This window comes from Aptenodytes forsteri, unplaced genomic scaffold (assembly GCF_000699145.1).
Source record: "Aptenodytes forsteri isolate BGI_AS27 unplaced genomic scaffold, ASM69914v1 Scaffold433, whole genome shotgun sequence".
In the NCBI taxonomy this organism is placed as follows: domain Eukaryota; kingdom Metazoa; phylum Chordata; class Aves; order Sphenisciformes; family Spheniscidae; genus Aptenodytes; species Aptenodytes forsteri.
Window position 1 is genome coordinate 2,490,437 of NW_008795028.1, and position 10,949 is coordinate 2,501,385.

Below are 10,949 nucleotides of genomic sequence, written 5' to 3' on the forward strand. Positions count from 1 at the left end.
TGTGTGGCTGTATGTTAACAATAAAACATGAAGTATATTTGGGAAAATTACTTGGCAATGTCCTTCTAAAGCACATAAAAGCATTCTTCACAAAGTAATAATGACTTGCTGTGATATCTGTTTTATATGTTCCATACATATTTCACTTCTCTATCTCCTTCCTGTTTTTCAGAAATGCGTCTTCCAAACACAAATGGAATAAAGTGGTAATGACATTTTATGTGAGTTCTTTGAGAGGCAGAAATGAACCAGTTTGTGAGCTGGCTATCTCAAGATCTAGAAGTCCTGGGAAGTATAGCATAAGACACTGAGGTGAGAGTGACTTTGGCATCCTGCGGAACTGACTGACTGGAAAACAGCTCAACAGAAAAGGACCTGAGGGTCCTGGTGGACCTGGCTTCAGTTTGCTACTGAGCATAAGTCAGAAATGCATGTTTGTACTGATTGTGCTAACTGTATACTGGGCTACATTAGCAAAATCATAGCCATCAGGTCAAGGAAAGTGATTATTACTCTTAGCTCAGCCCTTGGGAGGCCACATCTGGAATAAAGCATTCAATTTTGTCCTCTAGTGCAGAGCTGTATCAATTAACAGGAGAGAATTCAGTGGAAGACTATGATGATCAGCAGGGAGCTGGAACCTTGGTGGGACCAAGGGAACTGGGTTTTTATTTAGCCTGTGAAAAAGAAAGCTAAGGAGAAACCTAATTGCAGTCTCCTCTACTTAGAGAGGGTTTGTAGACGATGGAGCCAGACACTTGTCAGAGGTACACAGCAATAGGACAAGAGGCAACAGTCAACAGTTGCAACAAAGAAAATGCCAGTTGGATATAAGGAAAAAGCTCTTGACATGAGGGTAATCAAATACAGAAACAATTTGCCCAAGAAGGCTTTGGAGTCTCCATCCCTGGAGATTTCCAGAAGTCATCTGAATATGACCTTGAACAGCCAGACCTGACAAAAGCTAACCCTGCTTTGAGAGGGAGGTTGGACTAAATGACCTCCAGAGGTCCCTTCAAACTGAATTGTCCTGTGATTTCACAATTCTATGATTCTATTTCTCTGTAATGTTTGATCTGCAAAATACGCAAATTTCAGGGACAATAGATCCCTGTGACACTTTTACGAACCAGCTTTATTTTCATGATTATACTCTGTCTTTAAAATTGTGACAAGATCTTATGTTTTGATAGGTATATTTGATTTACATCACTTTGTATGTACCACAGACACAGCCCACTCAGTGTTAAAAGAAGCAATCTCAGGCTTACTGCAAGCATTACCATGCCCACTAAAAGGCAAACACCACACAATCTCTCTGCAGGGCTTGATCTCATTTCCACCGCATTCAGAAGGAAACCTGGAAGATGATGGTTTATAGCGATGAATAAAAAGAATACTTAGGAAATGTGGCTCTCATCAGTGTTAAGCTGAAAAATACTATATTTGACATTTTACTAACTCCCACTGTGTTTCTCATAAATTTGACTCCAAAATAACATATCAAGTTCTTTATTGTTTTGCAGTTCGCAGGTCGTTCAACTTATAATGAAGTTTTTTAAAAATAACAGAAATCTGATATGCAAGGGTAATGTTTTATATTCAAGAATAATAAAATGTCCTAAAATGCTTTTAGATTGATTAAATTAGCTAAAGAACAGTAAATGCTTGCAGGAAAATCTTTCTGTGACAAGTAGGAGAAAGAAGTCATGAAGAAGGAACTGTTCCTCGTTACGTCATTGACTATTGCTGTGAGTCATGAAAGGGAATTACACCACACCATATCACGTGTTACCAATCCTGAATCGGAGCAAGTATTTTCATACTCCTAAATCTCATCCTCAGAAATTATTCTTCAGTTTTATTTTGTACAATTCTTTACAATTTCATCCAGCAGGGCACTGAAATACAATTACCACAAAATGAGGATTTAAAATCCACTCACTTTTCTTCACATTAGTGTTATATGAATTCTTGGGTTACTACAAGTAAACTTTTGTCATACTGTAGTCTGCTAACATGTGGTTCCTACTCTCTGTGGTACAAAAGTTCTTTTACTATTCTGAATTGTTCTTAACGTTCACCAACATTTTAATAAAATGGAAATGAAGATACCCATATTATCATTTGTATACTTAAAAATATGCAGTCTTATCTCTTGGAAACATCAGACATTCTCACCTGTTTTATGCTGAAACTGTTACATTTAATATATATGCACAGAAGGAAAAGCAAATAATTACATTCAATTTTGAGTCATGATAATTACCTGCATAACGGTAGCTGTAACATGGGTGAATCCACCTTAGAAGTGCTAAGAACAATTCAGAGGTAAAGAATAGCATCAGCATGAAAACATGGTGAGAAATCAGAATTCATCTGACTATTTATGTGAAAATGCTAATAATAGTGGTTTTAAACCTTCTTTCAGAGATAAAACAAGAAAAAGTTGATCTTTCTCCTTAAGGACTTTAGACAATTTGCCACTATTTTTCATAAAGTCAGATTGGATTCCACTTTTAAATTCATAAGAGTATGACTGCACTGGCAATTTAAAATGGAATAAGCATTAGGTTTTGATATAATTAACACATTTACCTCCCCAGCACTACCACCACCCTAATAGAGACAGCAGGAGCTCAGCAGCTATTGCTTTCGCTGCAATTCTGCTTTAATTATGACTGAAGATTGCTGGTATAAAAACAGTAAAACAAGGCTGTATAACAATAAAATTTTGACTACTTTGTGGGTTAGACTTTTGTCTCAGAGTTCAATTCTTGATTCTACTATGGTTTATGTCATGTTAGATATCTTCCCTGTGTCTAAGTTTTTCTGTAACAAAAATACAGATAATAATGGTGATTTATTCCTAAAATGCAGAGGAGTCATAGAGGAAATTCTTTATAAAGCATTTGGTTTGCTTTTGCAGTTATTTTTATTATTTTTTAACATAATTTATTTTACAAGTGTGAACTCAGTCTCGCCACCCACCTGGGAGGTATTTTTTATTATGTTGATCTTCCAAACGGACAAACTCTGATGTATAGAGATGTTAATGTTGTCATTTCCACAAGCTCATGCAGACACAGCAACCTGCTCTGAAAGGGCACAGCGTATTCATGGTCCCTACGGGTGTTTTCAGAACAACGTTCTTCAAAATATCCAAATTCCCAGAGTACATAAGAGAAACACTGCACATTTATGGCTTCCACAAATAACACTTAAAGGGACAAATTATGTCAAAGATGAATTAATACAATTAGTCCTTCAGATGTTGAGTTTTTCCTGGTGAAATAAAGTTACTATGCAAGTTAGCCTAATACCGAGGGCCAAATCTGCTGCTAGTAAAAATGTACAAAGGAAGAGAAAGGCTTCTCCAGCTCCCCACCAGATGAACAATACTAATGCACCTTCCCTCCCCTGCCCCTGGGACCTTGCACCCAGGTCTTCTGGGTGCCCAGCTCCTGCACAGTCGAAATGACAGTGAGACTCATGGTTCCGGTGCAGACCAAGAAGCCTAATGGAAGACAGGCAGGCAGTCTTGGAGGCTGAAGAAAGACTGAGGCTTTCAAGAGGTAACTGAGACTCACTGGAAAAAAAGACAGTAAGAGCAGGATCCATGGTATATATTGAAACTGGACAAAGAGACAACGCAGATTTGGGTGAAGAAGCTCCAGTTCCAAGAATACAAGTGGGACATGAGAGGCCAGAGATAGAGGAGAAAGACCTATTAGATGAGAAATTGGAAAAATGTCCTGGATTTGACTGAACAAGGAGCTGGGGATTAAGGGAAAAATGCATATGCTGAGCAAGGGAAAAAAGACTGGGGTTGTTTCAGGGGTTCTGTAGCCACGTAAGATCCTTCTTCACAGGCTCAATTTTATCTTCTCCTTGATTTTACCTGCCTTCACTTCTAACCAGCTTTTTATTTGGCAAATATAAACAGCAAATGTAATATGACTAATGTGAGCTATTAGTTCTTTAAGGTGCATCTGTTACTACTTAGTGTCTTAAATATCATTAACACTTTAGATTATGAGCTCAGTGTATTGATTTCTTCTCTGAGGGTCTTTTGCTAACAAAAATAACACATCTCACACACTGGAGGTATTTGCAATATGTAAAAAAAAGTGTTGCTACAAAATATCAGGGGGGAAAAAAGCAATTGTGTTTTTTTTTTTCCTTGAAAATGCTATAGAGGTCAGAGTACAGATGGTGTGCAAAAATGTTTGTTTACATTAATACACAAAGTTTTTTACCATACAGATGGCAGGAATGCATTGTGGTTAACATTTGCTTGAACATCATGAGTCTGGCATTTCCTCGTAAGACTCAACATTTTTATATCCTGCTTCTTACTCTTGTCAGAGTGGGTAGATTTTTGAGTACTAATTCCCTCACATGGGCTGGAAAGCCAGCCATATTGTAACAGGTGTGCTGAGCAGCTGTGCATTAGGAAAAGGGCAACTATGATTGCCTGCTAGTGAATTTTTTGGAAGCTTTGAGATGGTGAGGATTATTACTTAGACAAATCCTCTATAAATGTTTTAGATGAATGGCGTTACCAACCTGAGGCTTTCCAATTCCTTAAGAGCTTAAGGGGAGCATACCCCAGGCAGCATGGTGGAATGCCCCTCTTAAAAATGATGAAGACCTGATGAGTAGGTATCACAGTAAAAACAAAGGACAAGAATTTCCCAGACACCTTCCAGGTCAAAGAAGAATCAAAGGAATCCATATAGGACAACAATCCATAAAGTCAAGGTTCCTCCTGAGAAGAAGAAATGCTCATACAGGAGTTGCCTGTGTCACAAGACGGCTATGAATGAGATAGTTCATTACCCGCAACACACTACCTGTCTGTGGGCACATTTTTGACCTACAACTGGAAAATTAGCTAGATTCACCCTGGAAACACCAGTATAAGCTCTGGAATGGAGTAAGCCACCTTGCTCTTGCCAAGAGCATCCACATGCGAATATAGGACAGTATAGTTTGTGCAATGTAAATTCATATTTCAGCTTGTTTCAGTCACTTTTCCTATGTAGGAAAACAAATCGTGTTGTGTTGGGGATGTACTCTTGGAGCCATGTTTCACAGAAAGGGAATAGATTTATATTTTTCAGAGCCCTCATGGCTTTTGAAAATTAGACTTTTAGAGCTGAGTAAATAGTTTTAAGTGAATAATTTACTCAATATACTTAATCACTATTTCTGCTCTCAGTACAGTTCTAAGCAGGTCAGTATTTTCTTGAAAGTATTCATTATTTGAATTGATTCAGTGAATATGTTTTCCATTCTGGTTTTTCTTTGTGGTTGAACACAAAATTCTCCTAAAAATACGCAAGCTAAATAATTCAAATTGGAACTATCAGGTGGTTTTGGTTATTCACAAATACCATGCAGACACATATGTGCACAGACATTTGTAGGTTCTTAATTCTCTCTCTTTTCTAGATGATGGTAAAGCTAATGTTTTCAAATGCTGTTGGAAGAGCTAACACTAACTCACTAGGGGGAGATAAGGAAACAGTGCCACGAGTTAGTCAGCAACCTCTAAGACGTATTGGCTTGATACAGAGACACCATTTAATTTCCTGACCCCAAACTCACACAAATCCCATGTACCTGTGTAATTCCACAGTATAGTATGTACAAAGATCTATCTTGGGCTCCACAGGTGTCATTTAATCAAAGCTCTATGAGGACATAAGAGAACTTGCACAGGGAAGGGAAACCACGTCCAGGGTTGCATCAGCAAGAGGGACTAAACTGCAGATCAAAGGATGTGATTATTTCAATTTAATTAGCAATTGTTAGGCTACAGCTGGAATTTTGTGTCCAGTTTTGATTACACAGTTGAGGAGAGAAACTGAAAAGTTGGATAAGGTCCAGCAGAGGTTCACCAAGATAATGAGATGTTTGGAGGACCTGACATATGAAGAAAGGTGGAAGAAATTTGGTCTGTTCAGCCTAGAGAAGAGATGTCTCAAGGCTTATCTAATAACAGTCTTTCAACACTTTATAGTTAGTTATAAAGAAGACTGATGTACTTTCTTCACAAGGACACACATTTGCAAAACAATAAGCAACAGACACAAATTGTTTCAGAGGAAATACTATCTTGATATTTTAAAAAAAAAACTCTTCACCATGAGAACGAGTAAACATTGAAATAGGTTTCCCAAAGAAGTGATAAAATCTCCCTCACTGGATATTTTCAAGACTCCGTTTGACAGCGCCCTGGGTAACCTCATTTGAGGCCAGGCCTTCAACAGAAGGTTCAACCAGATGATCTCCAGGGGTCCCTTCCAACCTAGACTTTTCCATGATTCCATGTTTTCTATAACGTTATGACTTAAATATGTAATATTCTGGCCAAATATAATCCTGGGTCTAATTGGATATTAAAATGTTACTGAAGGTGCATGGAAGTCTCAGGACATAGCCTTAAAAATCCATGCTACTCCCCTATATGAAATATTTACCAAGAAAAACTGTAGTAAAAAGTGATATGTTCAAGAATATAATTCAAAAGTTTTAGACAATTCAGTTGTTCTTCTCTCTACACTCATCACCTGGCAGAGGAGTAGATCTGACTCGCAAAGTCAAATCCCTGATGGAAATGCAGATCTTCTTGACTCTTAATGATTGTACAGTACATCTGTATAAGCTCTGTAACTCTAGCTTACCATTTCAAATGCTTACATTAGCTTGAAACCAGCGCCATTTCTGGGACAAAGGGCATTTTTCTCCCCTAGCTATTATCATCCAGCATTGGAGATGATGTTAGTGAAGAACATGTGTCCACAGCAGTATAAACCCATTTTATGTTACTATATTTTAATGCCTGACACACATGCGTTGCATGCTTCTAAACACCGCATGCCCAGTGCCATAAAACAAAGATGTGGAGAAAGTTTATTGCTGACACTTCTAAATCATTTTTTCCCAGTTAACAGAAAAGATGCAAAGGGTTTAGAATGTAGTTATAAAGCAATATAATACCAGGTTTAACAAAGATTTGGTTGCTGTAATATCTGATGTTGTGTTGTAGGTATTAAGAAGGGCTCTAATCAGTCTGTGCCCATCCATTCATAGATTCATAAACTTTAAGGACAGGTGGAATCAGGGCAGTCTGTCTGATGTCTTTGCAATTTAATTTTGCCCCCTTGAGTACAGCTCAGCAGTGATACAATTCTCCTGAACAGTAACATGGATGAATATAACATGATATGCCTCTACAAGTAATCATGTTTCACATTTGATTTCTACCAATATATATCTGAAGGACATTTGTTTAGTTTAGGAGTGACAGTGCTGTAAAATTACACAGGTGAGATCCACATCGGGCCTGTAAGCAGCTAAGGACTAATTGTCAAATCAAATAACCACTAAAATTATCAGTGAAATGTCAATTTGATTCCTAAGTTTGGACCATTAGTACAGGAAGACATAGAAACCAGAAACTTGGGACACTGGCAGAGAGCAATACTCTCCTTCCATACAATTTGAAACAGGGATAGGAGAGAGGACTTGCCTGTCCTGGAAGTGTTGCAGTGCATGAAAGAAGTTTCCTTTATGATAAAATGACATTTTGGAAATCCTAGCTGTAGCAGCAATATCACCCTAATCCCTTTCATATAGTGTCAGAGCAGAGAGTAAATCCTGTCATCATATGCAGGACACACCTGTATATGGTTTCAGTAGATTTGCTTCTTGCAAACTATAATCTGGGAGAGGTTTCTTCAGACTGTGTCAAAATAAATAAGAATCTTGATACGGATTTGTTGCTAAACATATTGCATCTAATTCAACACTGTCTGATTGTAACAGAAATGCTAGGAAACTTGAACGACCTCTGGTAATGTCTTTGGAATCATACAAACATTACATGAGTAGAATATTCCTTTTCCTCCCCAATACACACAACTTATTTTTGTAACATTTTTCAAAATACACATGGGACTCTAAGAGATGGTTTGCCATCTGTGAAGAGAAAATTCACTGCCCAAACTGAAGGTACTGGGGAAAATCCAGTCAAGATATCCTCGGACCTCTTGGCATACCGTTTTGCTCAGAATCACAAAGGTCTGCTGGAAAACTGGAATCTGGGCCCTGACCAAACTCTCACAGACAGTAAATTGCAAAAATGCCATTCATTTTATTGTAGGCAGGTTACAAGTCCAGCCATCAAAAACAAAGACTTTGGAGGTCTGCCTGATAATATAGTCATGCTTTGGACACACCTGCCTGTTGTAATTTGGCCACTGAAATGATCTGCTTCAATGAACAGAATCCTTCAGACAAACCCACTTCAGAAAAAACTTCAGACAAAACTATGCAGGATTTCAATTATTTTTAGGGAAGACCCTAAAATATTGCATTTCGCTCATGAGTTAACATGTAAAGGGCTTCCCACTTTCTGCTTAGATCCTTCTTCAAGTTGGTGCAACTGTAAGAGAAACAGGAAACAGAAGCTAAATGTTGGTTGTTTCAGAGGAGATAACTAATTAAAAAGCCTTTTGTTAACAGACAATTTACAAAGCTGTTGGAGTGGTACCTAACACTGACTCTGTTAGTAACTGTCCCCTGATACTCCTTCAAGTCCTTCACTCCTAACAATATGTGATTCCCCCTCCAACTTCTCCACAGGTTACTTAATAGACCTGGACTTATTAGGGCGCTATCAGGGATTTATCAGTTTCACATCTGTTCTCATCCACCTCCAAATCATGCATGTCCCAGCCATGGCATTGCCAGGAGCCTATGTTAGAACTGCAGACAGGTGGCAATGGCAACATCTTTCTATACCCACATCAGCCACAAGGTGTTATCACCACAAATAGCTTTGAACCAGGACTTCTGCATTGTCGGGTGGCTGCAGAAGTCCTGCTGTGGCAAAGGCACCAGCATGAGGCTGCTATTGCCCGTGGATCTTGTCTTTTGTGAACACTGTATGGCCTTTGCCGCTGTAGGGTCAGGATCAGACTGGAAGGAGGAGTAGGGGGGCGATTGGACCTTCTCTCTCTGCACAGGTTCTCTTAGGGGCTGTGTCTGTAACCAGTGATTAGACCACAGAGCCTTGCAGATGAATTGGTTCTTCATTAAGCAGTCTCACTTAATTAAAATAAATAAATAAATAGAACTTGATTTTCTCATGGAATTATTGGTACAAAAAGAGTTGTGGGGAGAAAAGTGGATCACATTACAGTAGACTAGTAAGTAACACACTGTTTGATGAAATTTTCTCCATATGAACCTCTTTCTACCATCTTCCTGTATTCACACTGTTCATGATAGGGCCTGCGCATGACTGAATTTTGAATTCTTTGTTTCTTGTTATCATTGGTAGGCTTTTGACATGGAAATTTTTTCTTTTTGTAAAATGGCATGAACTAAAGTTAAAAACCTCAGTACCATTTTAAAGAGAGGGAGCTGGTTGAAAATTGTCACCCAATGACTAATCTTCTACCATCTTCCTGTATTCACACTGTTCATGATAGGGCCTGCGCATGACTGAATTTTGAATTCTTTGTTTCTTGTTATCATTGGTAGGCTTTTGACATGGAAATTTTTTCTTTTTGTAAAATGGCATGAACTAAGTTTAAAAACCTCAGTACCATTTTAAAGAGAGGGAGCTGGTTGAAAAGTGTCACCCAATGACTAATCAACATAATTTCCAATAGCATTTGGTACAGTATATCAAGGTCCTATTTAACTGTTCCAAAAATCAGGTGTCAGGCTTAAAAAAACAAATACTGAGTAGATTAAAAAATCCCAGTTAAAAATATACAGCCAGACATTAATCTTAATTGGTTGAACTTTTCTATCAAAACATGCAGGTCAGCAGCTTCCTTTGATGTTTCAGGTGAAGGTTAAGATTGTTAGGCAATCAAATAAAACCAGAAGCTTTTGTGGCTTTAGGATAGCACCAGAAACAAAGACCTGTGATAATGCAACAAAGATTGGTAAGAGTGCAGTTAGAGAAGTTACTTTTTCCAAGTGCTTAAATTATAGCCGTTTGTAAATAGCTGCTTGAACTTGAGCCTACGGGTATAAAAGTCAGCTATACTCTGCTCTGATCCAGTACAACTGCACACATTTCATAAGACAGCACAAAATTTAGAGCACATTATCCCAATTCTCATCTCCATATCTTAGAGAACCAAATGTATTTTTACTTAAAATAAAACCCATCTTTTATTATATTGTGACTATATGCTTTCTGGAAGTATTTATAACTGAGTTACAAATCATCTGATTTGGTACGATTAGCTTTTCTTTGCTCTCATTTACCTGTCAGCTGTAATGCTAATGAGGCATCTTATAATTCAGTAATTTACATTTAATAGACACATAAAATTATTGTTTAAAGTCTAAATAACTCAGTAAAGAAAACTACAGATGAACAATATTTTACTAATAATGCTAGATATATGGTATAGTAAGGTTCATTACAAGATTCCTTTTACATTTCATCACAGCATTATAAAAAAGATTAGCCTCTCATTCACGTTTTGATATCTATATAGCATATATCTCCTAAACATATCAGTCAAAATTTATCCCTAGTGTAAAGCTATTGAGATCAGTGGAGTTTTACTCAGGATTCATTTGTTCCATTCAAACTTATTATTTAGAGTTGTCATGGTTTAACCTCAGCCGGCAACCAAGCCCCACACAGCCGCTCACTCACTCCCCTCACATTGGGATGGGGGAGAGAATCGGAAGGGTAAAAGTGAGAAAGCTCGTGGGTTGAGATAAAGACAGTTTAATAGGTAAAGCAAAAGCTGCGCACACAAGCAAAGCAAAACAGGGAATTCCTTCACTCCTTCCCATCGGCAGGCAGGTGTTCAGCCATCTCCAGGAAAGCAGGGCTCCATCACGCTGAACGGTTACTTGGGAAGACAAATGCCATCACTCCAAACATCCCCCCCTTCCTTCTT